This window comes from Crocodylus siamensis, chromosome 5 (assembly GCF_052110815.1).
Source record: "Crocodylus siamensis isolate JL-2025a chromosome 5, ASM5211081v1, whole genome shotgun sequence".
In the NCBI taxonomy this organism is placed as follows: Eukaryota; Metazoa; Chordata; order Crocodylia; family Crocodylidae; genus Crocodylus; species Crocodylus siamensis.
The window spans coordinates 26,352,335-26,374,393 of record NC_143399.1 but is presented as its reverse complement, the minus strand read 5'-3'; positions in this window follow the sequence as shown (position 1 = coordinate 26,374,393).

The following is a 22,059-nucleotide window of genomic DNA, read 5'->3' as shown; positions in this document are numbered from 1 at the left end:
GGGACCTGAGGGGTGCAGCGCGTGCCCATCCATGTCATGCCTCTGGTAGGCTGGCTATGGCTGGGGCTGACTACTCTGGGGGGTCGCAGGCAGGGTCTCGTGCCCTCCCACACCCTCTCCTGCACAAACTCCGTGCTAACTCGAGCGCCTGTTTATGCAGCCTGCCTGGCATAGCTATAAAGAGTTTCAGATTTGGAGGGAAAACCATTGCAGGGCAATCCCTACTGCTCCCCACTGCCCCATGCTGCATGGGGGGCTCTGCCATGAGTCCTTCAACCCCGCCTCACTCTCCCAACCCCCCTTCTATGGCTGTCCTGCTGCCCCAGCTCCCAGTCCTTAAAAAAAACAAAAAAAAAAGCTCCAACTCACCAGATCCTTCCAGGCAGCCGGGGGGGGCACGATCCCCACTGCGTGAGGGGCTCTGCCATGAGCCCCCAGAAACCTTGAGGCTGCTGCAGCAGCCAGTGAGTAGGAGTTTTTTCTTTCTTTTTTTTTAAAGGGCCAGGAGCTGGGCCAAGCGAGGCAGCCATGGTGGGCTGAGAGTGCGGGTGAGGATCAGGGGGTGCTCAGGGGGGCTGCAGGAGCAGGCAGGGGATGGGGCCTGGCAGGGGTCCCCCATGGTCCCCTCCTCCAGCCTCCCCCTCCCCACTTACCAGCATGTAGTTTAGGACCAGCTCCCTGCTGCAGTGAGCAGGGACTACTCAAATCATCAAAGCTCTTTGAATCTTTTCTGAATAGATTCAGAGAGCTTTGAATTGATTCAGACCTTTTAGTCGGTTTGGATTTGGAGACTCAGCCACCAAATTGGGCTGAATGTCTTCCTAATCGAATCAGCACCTGAAGCTTCACACAGCCCTATTACCTATGTCATGGACTCAGAAACAGTCCACAACTTCTGCTGTTGCAGACTCAGCATGGTCTGCCTGCTCTGGCTTTGGCCACTACAGCAGCATTGCCGTGTGTGGACACCTGGCAGCTGCTCCAAGAGCAACTCTGTAGGGCTCCGTCTGCTTCTATGCTTTGGTCTATTCGGGCGTGCAGTTCTGGCAGTACTGTTAAATTGGCATCTGGGCTGAAGTCCCACTCACCCACCCCACAGTGCCCTACTGAAGCATGTGAGAAGCATGCCTGAAGCATGTGAGAAGATGTGGTAAATGTTCAACTGTAAGGATCTGGTTGTCTGGTTTAATTGAGCTATGTCTGCCCAAAATCAGTGTGGATAAAGAAATATTGCTTTATGTAATTTTTTTATTCTCCACTGGTCTCATCCCCCTGCATGCTGGCTTTATTTCAGTAGCTGGACATGGTGAAAATACCCATTCTAACAGTGAGGGATCAGTTTAACATAAAGGCACACTGGCCATAAATGCCCAGGAAGAAGGGATGACTTCCTGAAACAAAGGGGATCTTTCCAGGGTTAGTAAATTGGGTTTGCAGTTGTTTTACACCAGAGATTATAACAGAAACTTAGATTCTAGATCTAAGATACTGATTTGATCAAGATATACACCTGCACTATCTTTCTTAGATGATTTCTGCTATGATAGATAGTGTAGAAGGATAGCATCTTCTTAGCGAGTAACAACAAAACAAAACACAATGAACTATTCATTAATTTTTTGTGTGTTTATATGTATCAAGTGTTGAAAAGAAAAGGTAAGGAAAACTGTTCGCTTGTCAGTTATTAAGATGTTTGGCAGATGCTTTGAGTTTTATCATGCTTAAATCCATAGCTTTAACATCTAAATAGTTCCAGGGATAGCAGATGGAGTTTGAATTAACCCATTAATTAATCCAGTGTAGCCCTTTCAAATGTAATTTGTTGATTACCTGAATGACAAAATACTGCATCAATGTAGTATTTCCCATGCAATATAGATTGATGTTAAAGCCCTTAAGTCCCTAGAAGAGTAAGGATGTGTGCAGATCAATTTCAATAATAAAAGAACCAGCCCAAGCCTTTGACCCAAAGCTTGACCCTTCCTGGTCAAGTGATCTGAAAAAGTTTAGTGAAGATATATTGAGTCATCTTATAGTACTATGCATTTGCCCTTAGATAGAAATGGAAATTCTATAAAAATTTGATCTGTGAGATTTCAGCCCAGTGTTCAGATTGAAGAGGTTCAAATCAGTTTCAGACAAAGCAAATCTTTGAGTGTATTTTATTTCAAGTGACTGAGATGTTGGTGAAAACTGTCAGACTCACAAAATTGGACTGCTTTAAGCAACACCAATATGGTATAAGCACCAGCAATTCATATCTTTAGTATGGTAACCTGCCCCCCTTAATACAGACTAAGTGGGATGACTTTTCTAGGATGAGAGGGTAGTTCATTTTCTGTAGCCACTCAGGTCCTGGTGACTTTGAGACTGCCAGGCAGGGCTGGCAGTCAGTGCCAAACATGACAAGTTTTATCACTGACTACAGCTCAGTAGGAATGAAAATAAGACTTTGGTTACTAATTCATATCTCAAAAGTCACCCTTCTGACTAAAAATCACCTTGTCAGAATAAAATCACTCCTTCCTGTTCCACAAATTTAGTAGGTAACTCTGTCACTGGCTTCTTGTTTTATACATAAATCGTTCAATTGGTCCTGATGCTCAGCAACAAATCAGAATTCAAAATGTAAATGAGAATTAGAAGGACTGTTCGGCCAGAAACCAAGAAAATGATTCCATCTGAAGAAACTGAATGAAAGATTTTCATAATCTTGCCTTGATAATAGTATCTGCTAAAGTGAAAATGATCACTCTATCCAAATCCAAGAAAACTAAATTATAACAAATTTATAAATATGTTAACATTTTCCACGTATAGAGTATAATTATTGGAGGATCATCTTAAATTTGTCTTCCCCCCACCACTGCAGTGAGGAAAACAGTGGAAGTGGGGCAGGCAGTGGGGGAGAAAGTAGGGGTGCAGGTAGTGGGGGGAAGGTTTTAGGGGGATAGGTGGTAGGAGAGACAGGAGAGAGACAAGTGTGGGGTAGGTGGGGCAGGAAGTGGGGGTCAGGTGCTGAGAGAAGCAGTAGGTGGGCAGGTGCTGAGGGGGAATCAAGCAGTCTGACCCCTGCCCCTTGCTCCCTCACCTGTCTCTCTGCTGCTGCTGCTGCCCCTCTGCTGCCTGCCCCCCACCCCACCACTGCCTCTGACCCTGTTGCTCCTGCAACCGCTGTTATGGCTGTTAGGCTAGGGGCAGGCATTCAAAAAGCTTGTGCCTGAATTGATTTGGTCTTTGCAGGTTAGTCTCTCCTGCAAAGAGTGAACCAGGTTGCAAGTGGATAGACGTTTGGCACGTGCCGGCAGCTCAAGCCAGAAGCCCAGGGGTGCTAGAGCAGCCCTCCCTTCCACAGGAAAGCTGAGCTGAGGAGCAGGGGCATGGCCAGGCCGCAGCATCTCCCTGACAGCCAGTAGCAGTCTGGGCACACGGGGCTGCCCAGCTCCAGAGGGGAACCCTTCCCCCTCCTCCTTCTCCTTCTCCCCCACTACTGCAGGGCTGGGATGGGGGCCCAGTGCTGAGGGATCTCTTCTCCCTCCTTCTATCCCCCCTGCAGTGGGGTGAGGCTGCCTGGCCCCAGAGGGGAACTCTTCCCCCCAATCCTTCTCCCACAGGGCAGAGGAAGGCTCTGTTCCATGCTGGGGGAAACTCTTCCCCTTCCTCCTTCTTCCTCCAAAGGTGCAGCAGAAGAGTGGTGTTCAGCTGGGGAGGGTGTAGGTGTGTGGGGTGTGAGAGAGGGTGTGGGGTGCAAAGACTCCCACACACTCCCCCCATGGTGTGCAGCCCCCACTGCCTGGCAAAAGCAGTAGGCAGGGAGACCAGGGTGCTCATGCCCTGCACAGGCACAGCTCTGGCTAGTGCTGCACGGACAGAGGGAATGGAGCCTGCCTTATCCCCACAGCTCTGCTCCCTGAAACTAAGCCTGCAGCTCCAGCCCCGCACTGGAGCCAGCTGCTTCCTCTGCTCCTCACGATGCAAGTCTCAGCACTCTGTTGGGAGCAGAGGGAGCCCTACCCCCTGCTTCTCCGCAGTGCCCAGTGCGGGGTTCCCCTCTGGAAGTGTGGAGCTGCAGGCATGGTATGGAGTCTCGGTAGAGGCAGCCAAAGCTGCTCCTATCCCCGTGGCTCCGTGCTGCACAACTGCAGCTGCACACTCATATGGGGAAGCCCCACACTGGACACTGCAGAAAAACAGGGGACAGGGCTCCCTTCACTCCTGGCACATTGCTGGGACCTGCATAACTGGGGTGGGGGAAGCAGCTGGCTCCAGTACAGGGCTGGAGCTGTAGGCTCAGGCTCAGGGAGCAAAGCTACAGGGATAAGGCAGGCTCCACTCCCTCCCCCTGCACAGCGCTCACTGGAGTTGCACCTGCCCCAGGCACGAGCACCCTGATCTCTCCCCTTGCTGCTGCTGCCAGGAAGCAGGGGATGCACACCATGGGGGGAGTGTGTGGGTCCCTATACCCCCCACCCTTCCTCACACCCCACACACCCACACCCTGCCCAGCTGAACTCCCCAATCCCACTGCCCTTTTGGGGAGAGGAAGAGATGGGGAGGAGTTCTCCCCAGCATGAAACAGAGCCTCTCCCTGCCCATGTCGGTGGTGCTTTTTGCAGCAGGTGCACATGCATCCGTGCACACCCCCTACGCATTGCCAATGGTAATGTCTGTCCTTAGCCTTCAAGGCTGTGCATGGGAAAGCAGACAGGGGTGAGCAGCAGTTGCATCTCTAATCCTAATCCTGGGTCAACAGTGGAGCTGCCCCCCTCCCCACACCTTGTTCTCAAATCTAAGACAAGGGGCTTTTCTCCCTATGTTTGGGGTGGGAGAAAACCTTTTCTTGGATTCAGAGTCAAATTTGATGTACTGTTTATTTAAGGTATTCAGCCAATATACAGTTTTTCTCCCAGTGTGATAAATTAGTAAGAAAGTAAATCCAATAATGTGAAATTTACTATTAGCCTACTGTTGCATGAGAGAATGAATAGAAAGTAAGAATTATTCACTGCTTTAATTTACTGCATTTGAAGCATTAAAACACTGATTATCCTGACCAGTCAAATTCAGATCCGTAATTAGATTTGATCTTCCCAAACTTCCGCAAAGTTTGACCCAGTGTTTGGGAGCTAGCCATTAGAAAGACGTGCGTATTTTAGACTTATATTTGCTTTTGCTTCTGAACTTCAACAAAGTGTGTGGGAGTTGGAAGAAAATCAGGGTAGGATAGCTGTTTGTAAACAAACTTCTTCCTGTACCATGCCAGAAAATCTTTGAAGATTTTGAAAACAATATCTATTTTAAGGCCTGCATTTGCTTATGAAAAGAGGGTAACACATTCTTTAATTATATTTGGTGGCAGTTAGGGTCTAGGAGAGAAGATCCCAGGGTGGTTGTGCCCAGTATTGTGGGTCTTCAAAGATAGTTAAGAGTCATGAAGAGGAAGAAAGTCAATAGGAGATCATGAGCTTGGAGGAACTGGAGAATGGAGTAAAATCTATATTGGCTGTAGAAACAGCAAAGAATTAATGGAAAAGGTTGGATTGAGAGAGACACTGGCTATCGCAAAGTGAAGGAAATCTCTTTAGCATCACAGAGAAGAGGCCAGTTGGGGGGGAGGCTCAATGGAATGTATCAGGAGAGGATAATTGGCAAGGGGCTGTGTGCAGTACAGTAAAGAGAATGGGACAATAAGGAAACGGTTTAGGTAAATTTGGATGTTGCTTAATCCAGCTGAATGCCTTGAAATCTTCCAATGAGTAAGGTACACCCCAGTAAAAGGATATCTACTAACTACTGAGTCCTTATAAAATTCAATATTTTGCAAAGAAGACCCGAAGTATTTAATTACCATGCTACAGGTTTTTATCTGAACAAATAGTGACATTTATAATGCTTTACATGCACAGCAAGCAGCACCACTCCTTTCAACTCCCCTTGCAGCATGACAGAATCAGGTTTAGACCCCTCAGTTCAAGTCCTGCTAAGTAATTCTCTTTACCTTTTGGTGACTGACTTCATTACACTAGTAGTAGAAAAAATGTATACCCATCTTCGCAAAACAGCTGTGAGCCCATTCATTATATCTGTATATCCTTATTGCCAGGTGGAGGACAAACAGCAGACTGCTATTCAGTTTACAGCTAATGGTGGACTGTCTACTTAGCCATGCTTAAGCTAGTCTTTGGAGAGTCATTTTTTTCTGTTAAGTCATCCTTCCAGGATCAGCATTAGTGTCCCTGCTGAACCACACAGTAGCAATTGCTGCAGGGGTTGGCCTCAAAAAGCCTTGCTGCTTCATTGTCTGACAAATAAGAGATGGTAACAAAATCTTTAACTGTTGAACTACAATTCCATCTCAGGAGATGACCCTGACTTATACCCCAAGGCCAGACTTGAACCTGATGCTCATAATGGGTGTTACTCCTGCATGAAGATATTGCTGAAGTAGCTTCTTCTGCTGATCAGACCTGATTTAAAGACAGCCCTTAATCTTTCTGATAACAAAGGGCACATTTGTATGATATATAAACATCTTTACCAAGAACTGGATTGAACTGGGTAGCTCATTTCATGTAACCCATATAAAAATCATCAGGTGTCAGTGATTTTGATCACCATTTCACTAGGCATCACTTTGCACCTTTGACCTATTGGTGAAAACCTCTATTATTAGCCTATCATTAGAGTTCAATTAAAAAAAAAATGAATCCAACAAATGTGGTTTTTTTTATTCTTAGACTATCCATGAATAGAGCATGTTATTCTTGAACTTACTCGTTATTTAAAGTTATTTGACTTTTTGGACAACATTTTTTAAACTCCAATAGTTTTATGTAAATATTAGATGCTTATTACTTGTGCTGTTCAGTTAGTAATGACTGGTCAAGTAGATTGTAAGTATTGTTTCTGATCCTTGCTTGGATAACTAAAACATTTTTATCTCATGCAAATTTAGATTTCCTGTCTCATTTAAATTCAAAATGCCCCTTTTCAGTATTTATACCTATGCCTCTAAGTTTGGAGTTCACCTTAGTAAACATTCATGCGGGGAAAACTCAAATGCACAAATGTTTTTACAAAGCAAACACATGCAGAGTGTTAATATGGCTTGAGTAAATTAATTTATAAACATGAGCAAATATTCATGGAAAATTTAACATCATTGCCACTCCCTAGCAATAGTTAGTTTGACACAGGGTCAAGGACAGGAGGAGGTAATGGTGTCAAAAAAAAAAGGGATGCAAGTAGATAACTTGTGTGATCTGGAGATATAATTCAGCTGAGGTAAGAAATAGGCTCTAAAAAGCAGCCCCTCTCTCTTACACAGAAAGCACTCAAGCTTGTTTGTGTAGCAGGTTGCAATTTTCTTAAATAGTCTGCTCTATGTGTTCTTTTCCAGCCAAAATATATTATATGTTTCTGTACTTTTTGAAGTGGGCAGTACTGAGCTGTGTGATTACAGCTTTTAGCAGCCACTTTTTTTTTTTGGCTGTCTGGGTGTCGTGTGGTAATTGAAAACTTGTTTATTGGCATCATTTGCTGGACTTTATTTAATCACTATTTCTCCTCTAGGAGCTGCTTTATCCCTTCTGAGGGCTGACTTTGCATGGGCTTTGTCTGTTTTCTGGCATTGGGCAGGCTCTGTTTCATGCAAGTGGATTTGTAATTTAGATACAGTGACTAGCCACCAGCTATCTTGTCACGGGGTGCAGTTGGGAACCCTCCTTTGGTGTTCTGTGGAATCAGCCTCCCTGCTGGAGGCACTGATAAGTACCTGAGTAAGGAGAGAAGTGTCCCCCTTCCAATGCCTTGGGTAGCTGCCAGCTACCACTGCAACCATTTCAGCACAGGCCACCCTCATCACAGTGAGCACAGCGACAGGCAGTCTGGCCGCATTTTTAATTGTGAAGAGTTTGTTTAACATTTCTCTGTTTATCAAAGTGGACCCTTGTTAACACTGATTACTTAGATTTCTGTTTAATCAAATTACATACGGTGTATGCTGGGTTTTGCTCTAATTTGAATGCTGATTTATCATCCCTGTTAGCAGACTATTTTAGACTCATTCTCCCTAGAGGAGAGAAGGATTATTCTACATGCTTCTAAGCCTAGATTTTGAAATCATCCCTTATGCAAGCTGTATGTTAAATAACAGTTTCTCTAAACAATCGCATGGTTGGAGAGGGCCTGACACTGGGTGCACTGTTCCCAGAGAGCAGGTGACTTCAGCACGTGAGCACGGTGCCATTTTGCAGTCAGTGAAGGGAGATCTAAGAGCTGTGTTTGATTCAATATTATTATATCTAATCTTAATTTACCTTCTTGAAAGAGGCTGGAAGCTAGGTTCTTTTTTGGTGCATGGTATGGAGTCATCAAACCTAGGGCTGAAAATGTCCGCTGGAGATGCATTTTCAGCTTCTCATTTGGGAGTTACACTCTTGCACAGGGATGGGCAATTATTTGGTCCTGTGGGCCATGTAGGGAGTTTTGGCCAAGTCAGTGGCTTCCTCCCCACCTCCTCCCCCTGCAACAGCTCCCCAAACCTCCCTATGTGGGATGGGTCTGTGGGAGGCCTGAGGCACCAGGTTCAGCCTCCGGCTGAGCCTTCTTCCCCAAGGAGGGGCTTGAGCAGATGCCCAGATCCCCATGGGGAAGCTGCCATCTGCATCTGTAGCTGATGCCAGCATTGCTTCTGGCACATGGGCCAGGAGCTAGTGCAAGCTGCGGGACCATACCTTAGGGATGGGCGCCAGGCAAAAGCAGAACCCAGCAGCAGGTGCGCTTGCTGCTTATGGGGCCCTTCTGGCTGCAGCCCAGATTCCACATCAGGGCTGCCCTGGGGCTCCTCCCCACTGCCACTGCTGCCACCACCCTGAGGGTCCAGGGCAGCCTCAGCGTGGAGCAGGGTGGTGGCAGCAGGGAGGAGCCTCAGGACAGTCCCAGTGCCGGCTCTGGGTAGCTGCAGCCAGAAAGACTCCAGAAGCGGCAAGTGCACCTGCTGCCATGTCCTGCTTGCCTGGCTGCTCATAATGGGCAGGGCTGCCTCTCTGTTTCCCCATTCCCTGCCATCTCTTCCCCCCCCTCCCTTGCCCCCTGCAACCATCCCACATGTACAGCATGACCCTGCAGCTTACACCAGCTCCCAGCCCATGTGCTAGATGCAGCACTGGGTGGGTGCTTGTATCAGTTGCAGACACAGATGGCAGCTATCCCTTAGGAATCCTAACTGCAGCCTCAACCTCACCACGATCCGTTGGCTGGGGAATTGGCTCTGCGGTAGGACCCAGAGGGTGGTGGTCGATAGGAGCCAATTGTCTTGGTGCGCTGTGACCTGTGGTGTCCCTCAAGGCTCTGTCCTAGGACCTATACTGTTTAATATCTTCATCAATGATGTGGACATCGGTGTCAGAAGCGGACTGGCCAAGTTTGCCGATGACACCGAACTCTGGGGTAAAGCATCCACACCTGAGGACAGGAAGGTGATCCAGGTGGATCTTGACAGGCTTATGAAATGGGCAGACAAGAACCTGATGGCGTTCAACACCAAAAAATGCAAGGTTCTCCACCTTGCAAGGAAAAACCTGCAGCATGCTTATAAGCTTGGTAGTGCTACACTGGTTAGCACTACAGATGAAAGGGACTTGGGTGTCATGGTTGACCACAAGATGAACATGAGCCTTCAGTGTGATGCTGTGGCTAGTAAAGCAAGCAAAATACTGGCTTGAATTCATAGTTGCTTCTCAAGCAAATCCTGGGGGGTCATTCTCCCGTTGTACTCGGCCTTGGTGAGGCCGCAGCTGGAGTACTGCGTCCAGTTTTGGGCTCCACAATTCAAAAAGGATGTGGAGAAGCTTGAGACGATGCAGAAGAGAGCCATGTGCATGATCAGAGTTCAAGGAAATACACCTTATGATGAGAGGCTGAGAGCCATGGGGCTCTTCAGCCTGGAAAAGCATAGGCTCAGGGGTGCTCATCAGGATCTGGGGGAACGTCTGTTCACCAGAGCGCCCCAAGGGATGTCAAGATCGAATGGTCACAAACTCCTCCATGACCATTTCAGGTTGGACATAAGAAAGAACTTCTTTACTGTCTGAGCCCCCAAGGTTTGGAATAGACTGCCACCGGAGGCAGGTCAAGCACCCACTTTGAATGCCTTCAAGACACATTTGGATGGTTATCTTGCTGGGATCCTATGATCCCTGCTGACTTCCTGCTCTTGGGGCAGGGGGCTGGTCTCGGTGATCCTCCAGGGTCCCTTCCAGCTCAAATGTCTATGAAATCTATGAATTGGGATATCTTCCTGGGTCCACAGGTGACACTGCTGCATCAGCATGTCAGCTGTAGTCCAGGCAGTCACCCTGATCCCCAGTGGGAGCCTGCAGGCACAGTCCACAGCTGATGCCAGCATGCACCCAACACTGCTTCTAGGAGCTGGTGTAAGTTGTGGGCAGGGCTGGAACATACTTGCCAAACCAGCATGATGCAGCAACCGGAACCACCAGCTTCCTACAGGCCGGATCCTATGACTGTGCGGCCACCAATCCATGGCCCAGATACAATCAGTTGGCAGGCCAGATTCAGCCCGCAGGCTGTATTTCGCTCATCCCTACTCCTAGGCTAAGTACAGACAGTCAAAAAGCCCAAGGCTGAATCAATTTAATCTTTGCAGGTTAATCTAAGCTGCATAGATTGAATCAATAAGCAAGTGAACAGAGATTTACCTTTGATTCCAGAAATGCAGCCACATGCCTGCAGTGGCCTAGGCCAGAAGCTGATGGGGTGCTAGAACATGCTTCCCTGCTCAGCTGAAGCAGACAGCTTTGGCCATGCCTAACCTGCAAGGTGGGGCTTATGAAAGAGGTGCAAAGCATCCTGGGATACTGGGGGACTGTAAGTTAACTTGAATCTGGAGGGAATCTAGGACAGAAGTTCAATGAACTGATTTAATCTAAATCGGTTAAGCCTGATACTACCTCCATCCATGTTTATCTTAAACTGGTTTTGGCCATTTTGAAAGCAATTTATATGCACTGAACTTCTGTTGTGTTACAGATTTGAACTGGTTTCCAATCATTTATATCGGTTTAGGTGTAATTTCTGTCCCTAGCCTTGTGGATCAGTACTGAGCTCAGGTTTCCCCTTACTGTTTGCTTTACAGAAAGGATGGGACTAAAGAGCTCTGGGTTTTGATTCTGTATAGCCAATGCTTTATGCTGAAAGGTATTATACTTGCACTGACAACAGATTGCTAAAAGATTTAAATTTTAACATAAATGTTGTCAACATATGTGTATGTTATTTCTGTCACTCAGTTTTGCAATTAAGGAAATTGTTTATGTTGGCCATAATGGGGTAAAAAGAAACTGGCAATCATATGCACTGGAGCAAATAGTCAAGTTCTAACAGAGATAATATGAGGCTCATGGGTTTTACCACCACAGGTAAAAGATTGGCTGTCTGCCACCCCTCCAGTGTCATCCTTGCAAAAGGCTGCATAATGATCAAGGCCCCTCTGTAGAAAATGTTCGTTAAACATGGATTTTAAATTTATATGTAAGCTTAGATACACTGGAATTGATTTTTTTTGGATGAGACACCGAGTGTATGCCAGAAAGACAGATTCCCTCAGAGGTTTGGCAAAGAATCAGTTAAACAAGCCAGACAAAAATCTTTCACATCTTCATATCTGTTACCCCTACTCAGTTCGTTTGTGCTAAAGACAAAAAATTTCATGCCATGTGTGTGGTATATTTTAAATGGGATGGGCCATTCTAAGTAGAGAAGAAATACAGGGTTTCCAAAACTTCTCTCTATAAGCCTACCACATAAGCAATTAAATGATCCAAATGAAGATCTGCCTAGAAACTTCACAACTGTGACCCCATGCAGTTGCTTCTGGGAAACTTGAGGGGAAATAAATGTGAACCCTGCCCCTTGCCAGGAAATTTAATGATAGCCTAACTTATGATGCCTGAAGCAAAATCCATATTGCCCAAAAGGGCAAGGTTTAGTATTATCTAAAATTCCATAAACCTGTTTATCTGTATCTCCCAACCCTCCACTCTCTCTTTGACAGATGAGTGGTTTCTTGAAGCTGTCTTCCAAGTTACAAAAATTATAGCTAATTCAGTCAGGAAACAGAAATGATACTACTTGAATTTTGACCACTCATGATTTTGCATATCGAATAGTGAAAACTCTTAGTAAGCTTTTTTTGGATTCATACACATAGTAAAATGATGAAAATCAAAAATTCATTGAGAAAATATGAATAAGTTTTCAAAAACAAGGTCTGTTGCCAGAGATTATCCAAGCAGGGAACGAATCTAAGTTTGTTGAATAAATGGCTGGCTGAGATTGATTTGCTGTACTCTAATATTAAATTATTTTATTAAAGTTTGATGAGTTGCTGCCATTTGTATTCTTAAATTTCTATGTGTTGTGTAACATTTGGTTATGTTCTTTCCAGCCAATGATGTCTTTTCATTCAGATAATACCTAAACATTCTTAGTTTGAAAGGGTTACTACCTCTTCTACTTTCTGGGAAAAATAAAATAAAATTGGAGATTCTGTGAATGCTCATTAAAATAAAGAGAGGCAGAGGATGTGTCCACATGTGATATTAATATGACACAATAAACTCGGGCATAGTTCATATTGGAGCTTATTGCTACCAGCTGCAGTGTTCACATGAGTGTCTGAGATTGCAGCATATTGAATCAGGGCAGCAGAGCCCCAGCTGGTGGAGAATTGTTGCCTCCTGAGTCAGGGGGCACCATAACTGTCATGACCCCAATGGCCAGTCATTGATGGGGGGTCCCCCCTAGGCCAATCCCACTGACGGGGGGGTGGGGGGAGGGGGTTCCTCCATGGCTGATCACACGGACCCACAAGTGGCATAAGCACATTGTTGGCACTTCCTGGTTTGCTGCTGACACTTCCGGGAGAGCCCCCACTCCCTAGCCAGTGCTCTCAGGGCGGGGGACCAGCACTCTCACCTGCCCCACCCTGCCTGGGTATGCTGGCTGCACCAGCACTCTCAGGGGGTGTACGTGCACCCCCTACGTATCACCACTGGGGACAGGGGTCAGTATACCAGCGTGGAGCTGCTCCCCCCTGGCTAAGTGTGCTGTAGAAGGGCTAGCTAGAGCAAAAGTGTGCTCCAGCATGGGGCTAGGTGGCAGGCAGCCCCTGTACTGTACTGTAGCACCCTCATGCCCCAGCCAGCCCTGTCACTGTCTACATGTGTTTCATCACATGTAACTACTCCACTGTAGGATAGTACTTGTGTTGGGCAGTACTATCCTATGCTGGGCAGTACTATCTTGCAGCAGGGTTAGTTTACTGCAGCCTAATAGTGCTGCATATGTAAATGGTAATGCTTTACTAGAGAACTAATTAGTGAGCTCTGCAGTAAAATGTCTCATGTAGACGCAACCAAAGAGAAGCAGATAGAAACCAGACTACCAAAATATTCACAGACACAAAGCTTGCTGTAAAAGATTGTTTATCATCTCTTGAACCTCCGATGGGCTAGTGCACAACAGGTTACTTTTTTTGTCTCCCTGGATGAGATGTTTTGACTTAGAATACAAAATTGCGCATACTTCAGAAGTGCACAGAATTGCATTCAAATGCCATCTAAGACTCTGATCATGGAGCCACTACAAAGGGTATAGCTTGGGTAGTTGTCTCTAATGAGAAACTGACTGTAGTTGTTCTTTTTGAAACACCAGCAAAACATTGTAATCTTTGTTGCCCAGATCTGTGTACTGCCATGCAAAGCTCCATGGATGTGTTGCAATTTACCTCTACCTAGTCTATTATGGTGAAATATGTGGCTTTAAACTATTGCTTACATATTATCAAATAGTTAAATAAATTTTCTTACATGAATTTCTCGCCATTTCAGTGTTTCCTAAGGATGTAGCATTGGCAAAGACTTTTCTCCCCAATTCACATGATTAGGAATTTAATATTCATGCAAATATTTTGCATTGTGACCTTTCTTGGTAAGGAAAATTCTGACAGCTGCATTTTGTTATGACAAACCTCCAGCAAAATGTATTCATATTTGAACACAAATAGAAAATTGGGAAATGCACTTGATAACTAGTGATAGGCAAGTTTCAAAAGATTTGGTGCAGACATGGAACTAAACAATGGAATGCAGTTTGAAATTTCAAATTTGATAGTTCAGGACATGATCCACACCATAGCCTTTGTTTTGGTCCAACACTAAATTAGGAGAGTTTGGATGAGGGACTGAATTTTGGATACTCCCAAAGTTCAGGAATTAGGATCTAGACTTGGGAGCAGTTTTAATTTTGATTAAGTTATTTTGATAAGTTGTTTTGACTTTGCCTGTTGAAGTTTGAGATATCTGGATTATTTATATAGACTCCCATCCTCCTGTTTGAGCACCCACTATGTTTTAACATATCTCTCACCACAACACCCCTGTGAAATAAGGAAGTACTCTTTCCTTATTCTGTAGATAGAGATTTGAGGCATAGGCAGTATGTCTGTACTGTTTCAGCTGTGCTCCTGCACTACACTGAAGCATGATCTGTTCATGGACTAGTCCCAGAAATGAGACCATGAAGGTGTCCCCTGCTGTTGTTTTAAGATCTCTGTCTTCAGCATTGGAGAAAGCTGGGAGATATTGGGAAGGAGGTGGGAAGAGTAGCCTGAGAGCAGCTTCATTACCTCATTTCTAGAATTGGGACATGTGGAGCAATAGTAAGTGAAAGGGTGTGTTTATTCCTGGGGGTGCTGTTGAAAGGACGATGTATATGGTACATAGTGAATAAAGGCAACTTCCAAAAGAGATCTTAGAAGTTGCAATATTTAAATTTAGTGCCTAATTTTTGAGAGTGTCACCTCCAAAGTCAAATCCAGAATCCTGAAACAGGTTCTGTGTCCCTATACAATAAAAGCCCCAATATAGGGTATCCCAATAAGTGCTGAGTACACCCTTGAGAGGCAGTGATTATTGGCATGCACACAACACTGCATTGAGCTAACTGTCCTACTTCCAGTTTCATAGCTATTGCCCACAGAAAAAGAACAGCATATCTCCAGATGGTGCTTTCTGGTGTCATACTGGGCCAAGATAGGTATGCCTTTTGGCACGTCACAGTGCCAAAACAGGCAGCACACTGAGTAGGGACCCATCTATAGGCAGCACACTTAGCTTAGAGGAGCCTAGGCTAGTGTGAGAAACACTCTCAGGTGTACTCACAGCTACAAGGAGTTGCTTCTCTGTGACCTCTGGCAAGTCACATGGGCAGGTTTTAGACCCATACAAAACTGATCTGAAAACCCTCAGCTGCACCGTAATCCTGGAACTACGTATAGGTACCTCCATCTTTGAGGTGGCTAGCGGCATAAGGTGATAACCAGGGATCCTGGTTTTCTCTGTTTTAAAATCACAAATTCTCTGATTTAAAAACCCCAAATCTGCATTTTTCCATGTTTAAAATAAAATGTAACCATATCTATATAGCTATCAATTGAACATAATGTTTTCTTGATATATTTACAATTTTAAAGCAATTTGGAAGCCTGCCAGTAGCTCAATCACTATAATAATAAAATAAATTCAACATCCCTATAAATGTTGGTGTTTGATTTTGGGTTTTTTATCATGGAAAATAGAGTTATCCCTGCCCCCTTCACTCACCAAGATACATATCCGGCTGCAGCTGGTCCCCCCACCCACTGCTTTGTGGTGCTGAGCAGCCCTAATAAGCCAGTGCCCTGCCCATGCCATTGCCCTTCAGTCCCAACCCACAGCCCTCTGGCTCTGCCAGTGCCCCCCATTCCCGACCTACAGCCGCATGGCCCTGCCAGTGCCCCTCAGTCACCACACACAACCCCTGCAGCCCTGCTGGAGGGGGCCCCCAGCTGCCAGGGCTATGAAGCCAGGGATCTGGGTGTGACAGCTGAAAAGTATGTCTGTGTGATAAAGGTGCTTGCTGAAGTCTCTATGAAGATTAGACCAAGTGTTTTTCTGTATTTGTTTAGATATTAAGCTGTATGTTGTTGCTAAGAGCCTAATTAAAGTTTAAGATGTAGTAAGGCCTTGTATAAAGTAAGCTCTAGTAAATTTAGCAAAGCTTTGAAGTAGTAAGGCCCTGTGGCATAGTTAAAATTAACCTTATCAAAGGAATGCAAGACTTATACTGCTATTGGTCAGTCTAAGGACAGTTGAAGTAAAAAGAATCTGAGTGGTTGTATGTTATCAGTATCATTCAGAAGCTATAAATTGGCTGGAATATCTGGAAATCATTCTGAAGGAAGATACAGCTCTGTGAAAAGGATTAGTTAGCTGTTGGCCTGGATCAGTGGGCCCATGGATCTTGAGGAGCCCAAGGACTGAACTCCAAGGTCCTGCCCGGTACCTCTCGGACAGTGCTGATCAGGGACACCTGACTTTGCTGAACTTTGCAGAAAGAGAAAGTGTTGTACATCAGGCATCAGAGGGGATTGCTGATAAGTTGCTGACATGATTGTTCTTCTCTGTCGTTGTTTGTCTTGTTACTATGTGTAGTTGTGTTTTTGTTAAGTCAATAAACCTTTCTTGCCTTTCTACCCCTGACCATACTCTCAATCCCGAACCCTCTGCACGTGGCTGGGACACTGGGTCCACAACTTTCTACCCCACCAAGCAGTGCCTGAGCCCCAGCTGCTGCCCATGGGAGGTGGAAGCTGCTGTGGCTCAAACGAAGCCTGGAGCCCAGTACCTCCTCCCACATGGTTGGCATGGCTGGTGGTGGATTTGGGCTGCCTGCTGCAGGCTGAGGGCTCCCCACCCTGCTGCCCTATGCCTACAGGCCTATGCAGTCCAGCAGATGGGATCCAGTGCAGCACAGCAGAGTGGGGTGGGGAGCCCCATGCTGCCTTGGCATGGTGTCTCCTGCCCACCCAGCAGTAGCAGGGGGTACAATTCCATGCCAGCACACTTACTTCTGCTGGGTAGGCAGGATGCATCTAACCATGGTGCCACAGGGCTCCCTGCCCCACTCTGTCCTGCCATGCTGGGTACCATCTGCTGGGCTACAGAGGCCCTGCCCTTGTGGAGAGGCCAGCAGGGCAGGAATCCCCGAGCTCATAGCAGGCAGCCTGCATGCTCCCCCACCCCACATACAGATCTGTAGGGCACATGCCCCCCATTCCCTATTGGCCCTTCAGGGAAGCTGCACATAGAAGTGTGGAGCTTCCTTGGGCCAATACCGCACTGCCTTGGGGCTGCGTGCTGCCAGCTGAGCGGGCACTCCATGTGCAGCTTTCTCCAATGCCTCCCCACTCCCTGAGCCCCCAACCAGCTTCTTGCAGGAGTGACTGCCGAGCCGGTAGTGTGTAGACCCAAAGCGGCATGCTATCGGCCCTTCAAGGAAGCTGCACAGTAAACCGCACAGCCTGCTTAGGCCAAAACTGTGCCGCTTTGGATCCACATGCTGCCGGCCAGGTGAGCACTCCTGCAGGAAGCTGGCTGGGGACTTAGAGAGCAAGGAGGTGTTGGGAAAAGCCCCAAATGGAGTACCCAGCTGGCCGGTGGCATGTGGACCCAGAGCGGTGTGGTATTGGCCCGAGCGAGCTCTGTGCTTTCCTGTGCAGCTTCCCAGAAGGGCCAATACCATGCTGCTCCATGTCTATGCACCACAGGCCAGGCAGACACTCCATGTAGGGCTTTTCCCAACACCTCCCCACTCCCTCAGCCCCCAGGCAGGCACTTCCTGCAGGAGTGCCTGCCTGGCTGGTGGTGCATGGACCCAGAGCAGTGTGCTATCAGCCCTTCAGGGAAACCACACACAGTGCACACCCACCCTTCCCCCCGCCAGATTTGGGAGGTGTGGGTCCCCCTGCCTCCCAGGAGTGTTCACTGCCACTAGGAGCCAGCCCCACCCCCGCCCGAGTCTGCAGTGGGCAACAGTAGTGGGAGAACCAGCTCTGTGCTCCTTCTGCTGCCTTCTGTTGGGGGCAGGAGGCTGTGGACCTGGGTTCCTGGCCCCATAGCCTTGGCACCTGGGGGCCCCCTCCAGCAGGGCTGGGGGAGCAGGAGCTGTGGGTGTGGGCGAGGGGTACCAGAAGGGCTGGGGGGCTACAAGGTACCAGCCACCAGTGAGGGGCACCAGTTGGGCTGGGAGGCTGTTGTGGGGAGAGTGAGGGGCATGAGCAGGGCTGAGGGGGATGGGGGTTCCTTTAATTTTAATCATGGATTTGGGAGGGTTTATCAGATAATTTGCAATTTTTTTTTATCAGGGAAAACCAGAATCCCTGGTGAGAACATTACCTTGAGGTGCCTAACATAGTACTACTGGTCATATCAAGAAGTATTTCAGTCTTGGAAGGTCTGAGCCACTGCACCAACCTCAGACCCCATGACCAGGATCCAAAAACTATATTTTACTTTATACAAAACACTTGCCCAGGGTATAAGAGCACTGTGCTTTATACTCTCCTCAGCCTGAGGGAATTCAGAACTAAATTTCCCACCTCCCAGGTGTGTGCCCTAACTAGTAGACTCTAGGATATTCTGGGAGGACAGACAGATAGACGGACATCCTCCTCTTGAGTTCAAAAATGAATTTAAAATTCACTTGCCAAGAGGGAACATACCTGTAGCCTAGTGTTTAAATCTTTCCATCGGGACTGGGCTGACCTGGGTTCCAAGAGCTGTTTTCAAAACAGTTACTTTGCATTTTACTAATTGTTTTAATTTATGTAGAGAAATAGCCTAATTTTGGATTCTGATTGGGGTTAGGCCTCGCTAGTCAGATGCAGTTACTCAGAACTGCCAAGACAGAGATACCTCTCTATATGATTGGAAGAAAAACTTTAGGCATCTCAAGAATTTCAAACAAGGGAGTGCCTATAGGCACCAGTCCTAAGCTACAGTTGAATGAAGGGGTTTGGGTCACAGGTTTGTACTTAAATATCTAAAATCTGCCCATATGACTTGCCAGAGGTTACACAGAAAGGCTGTGGCAGTGCTGAGAGCTGAATGACTGTGAACTACTCTTCTTCTCCTGTGCCTTTGGAACTGTACTGGTCCTTCCCTTTTTCCCTGCAACTCTTAAATTCAGCTTCAGCCCATTCATTTTAGGCTTGAAGTTGGATGAAAAGACATGGATAAGAAAGAAAAGTAAATCTTAGGCAAAATCTTAGAAAGAATATAACAAAGTAGAAGACAAAAAGTGTAAAAAACCCCCCCGACTATAGTATAAAATTCTCTAGGGAGGAAAGGGGAGAATAAACCAGCAGTAGCAAGCAAAAGAATTTCCCACATGAAAGAATTCTCAGAATATTTGTGAAAGTAAAGTTAGTCCATAGAGAAGATGGAATTTAAAAGAATTAAGGTAAATATTCTACCTAAAAAAGAATAAGGGAGGACAAGATCAAGAATTCATTTTATTTTTCTTTGAATATGAGGTGGTTTGTTATTATAATGAACTGAACACCTACTGGTATTTATTCTGTGATTTGTTTTTAAATTTATTGAGAGTTATCGCCTTCAGAAGACTCATATGATTTGCGTTTTTTTCTGGATGGGATAAGGAAAATCGGTATTGCACAAGATCCATCAGCAGTAAAGTATCTGCTAGTAGATTGAGGGATAGTTGAAGGTATCAGCTTATCTGAGTCAAGAGAACAGAAGGGGGCCCTGAATGCTCTGAAATTAATTTTAAGAAGTAAACTTTTTACTCAAGACTCCCCACCTGTGACTTTGGAGTTTACTAAAAATGGCTTAAGTCTTTCAAGCACTCCTCAGTTAAAATGATTAGCAAATCTGTAGTCTTTGCAGGTGAAATGAGGCTATCTCTGGTAATTACAGGCATACTTTCTTGCTGTTTCTAACTGAACTGAATCCATGCTTTCCTCTGTGAAGCAAAACAGGAAACCAAAGAATGCAGGGAAGAAAGGTGCCGGGGGTAAGCAAAGGACTGTGGGAGTAGAGGAGAGACTGAGGAGAGAAAACAGCATGGTGCAGAAGGAAGGCTCAGGTACTATTAGAGGAAAGTGGAAGAGGAAAATTTCTGAGAAAATACTGTCGTCTAAAACATCACTTACTATCTGACAGCAGATTGTGAAGATGATCTAGAGCCAGCTGAGACACTTCAGCTAGGTTCCTAACAACTTATGGTATGAGCTGGGGAGAACTTGAGTTAGTGGGGAAGGAAGCCCCTTTTGGTGCTTGCAGTTCTGTTTTGATTGACTTTTGGAGTAACATTACTGAAGTTTAGAGAGAGTACAATGTCCAGATCTCTTAATTCAGAATGGGTGTGACATCATCTTTTTTGAGCGCTTTAGGGGAAAATCCTAGAAATTCCCCCTGTACTCCTTAGAAAATCAGATCTAGGATTAATTTCAAGGATGAATTTAACTGAAAAAGGGTCGGGGGGGAACCATATCTATCTTTTATTGAGTTGAGTTGTGAGTAATAATAATTTTGTGTAATAATTTTATGAGTTGCATGGTTATGATTTGAAAACACAGTCATTTTGAACAAAGATTGACATAGCCTGAGATTGTGGTATCGAGCTTCTAATTTTTATTACAAGTCCTGAAGTGTCACTCAGACAAAGGTTCCCTTTATTGCAGTGGCGCTATGGATCAATGTCATAAGTTGTTTCTATCTGTATAGTTTGCTTTTATGGTCTTATGTACCCAGTGGTTTTATTGGTTAGCTGGCTATTATTGGATGGCAGTTGTTATCTTACACATATCATTCTTCTTTCTCTCATTGCCTGAAAAGTACCACTTGTGTTCTATTATTTCATATTTCTACACTAAATATTTGTGTAACCCGGGTGGTACTCAGTTGGTACCCGCACTTCAATTGAAGAGATGTTTTGAGGGGGGGGGTGCCATGACAGTGTAGCTGCTTGGCCTAGGCCTATGCCAATTCTGCTCACAGAGCAGAGACTGTGGTCACTCAGTAAAATTTTACTATTTACAGAACTTTATTTACAGGACCAGTTGAACTTATCAAGCATATACACAGTTATATCCTAGAACTATATATAAATGTATACCACCTAAGGCAGGAAAGTCTTGTTACTCACATACATGGGCAGAAATAAGTGGATATAACAAACAGAGGTGCTTTATTCAAGTAAGCCTGGGCTCCTAGGGGTCTTCTTGTTAGGGTCTCACAGGCCGCAGGCAAGGGAACAAATAAGAGTGGCACCAGGTTAAACTGTGGCTCACTAAATACAACTCAACAATGAATAAACAAGGGTTAGAACATACATGAATAATGTTACAGCAATACAAACCCACACCCGGGCATAGCAGCCTCTTGCATCCAAAGTGATAATCACAAGACTCTCTACAGCATTTCAGCAGCTCAACAATTAATAGATAAAACAAGGCACTACACGAACATCTTACAATACCATATCGAATTAAATAACTTCACAGTAAAATATACACTTTATGGCCCACCCCACATATATACATAGGGACCCAGGGCAAACTTAACCATTTACATAAAGCTTAACAGTTACAATCCAAAATCAACAATGGGATAGTAATCACCCCGCATGGAGGAGTAATACCAAGGGGAAAACAGATGACCCCCTAAGGGACTATGCTAATCACCTGTGGCCCCCTGGACTGACTGGACTCTGGGGACACAAACCTCCCCTGAATACAGGGGGCACTCCTCCCTTGTGGAGACCTTTATCTCTCTCCATATGGGGACCCCAATCCCCTACCTGGGCACTCATGGCTCCTTGGCTCTCTGGTGGAATTTTGCTCATCTTTCTGGGTGGGCTGGTCAAAACTCCGCCTCGCTGGGGACCCATGACTTCACCCAGCTGTTGCTCACAGTGGAAAGGTCTCAGGTGCCTTGTGCAGCTGCTAGGGCCTACTGGGCTCTGCCTCCCATAGGGATGTAGGCCCACCCTGCCTCATGCAGCCACAGAGTCCCTTCACTCTGCCTTGGCTCAATGCACTGATCCACGTGCCATGGTACCCCTGCTACTCGCACGGTTGGGAACCCAGGTTGCTTCACGCAACCGCTGAGGTTCCATCTGCTCTCCAGACCC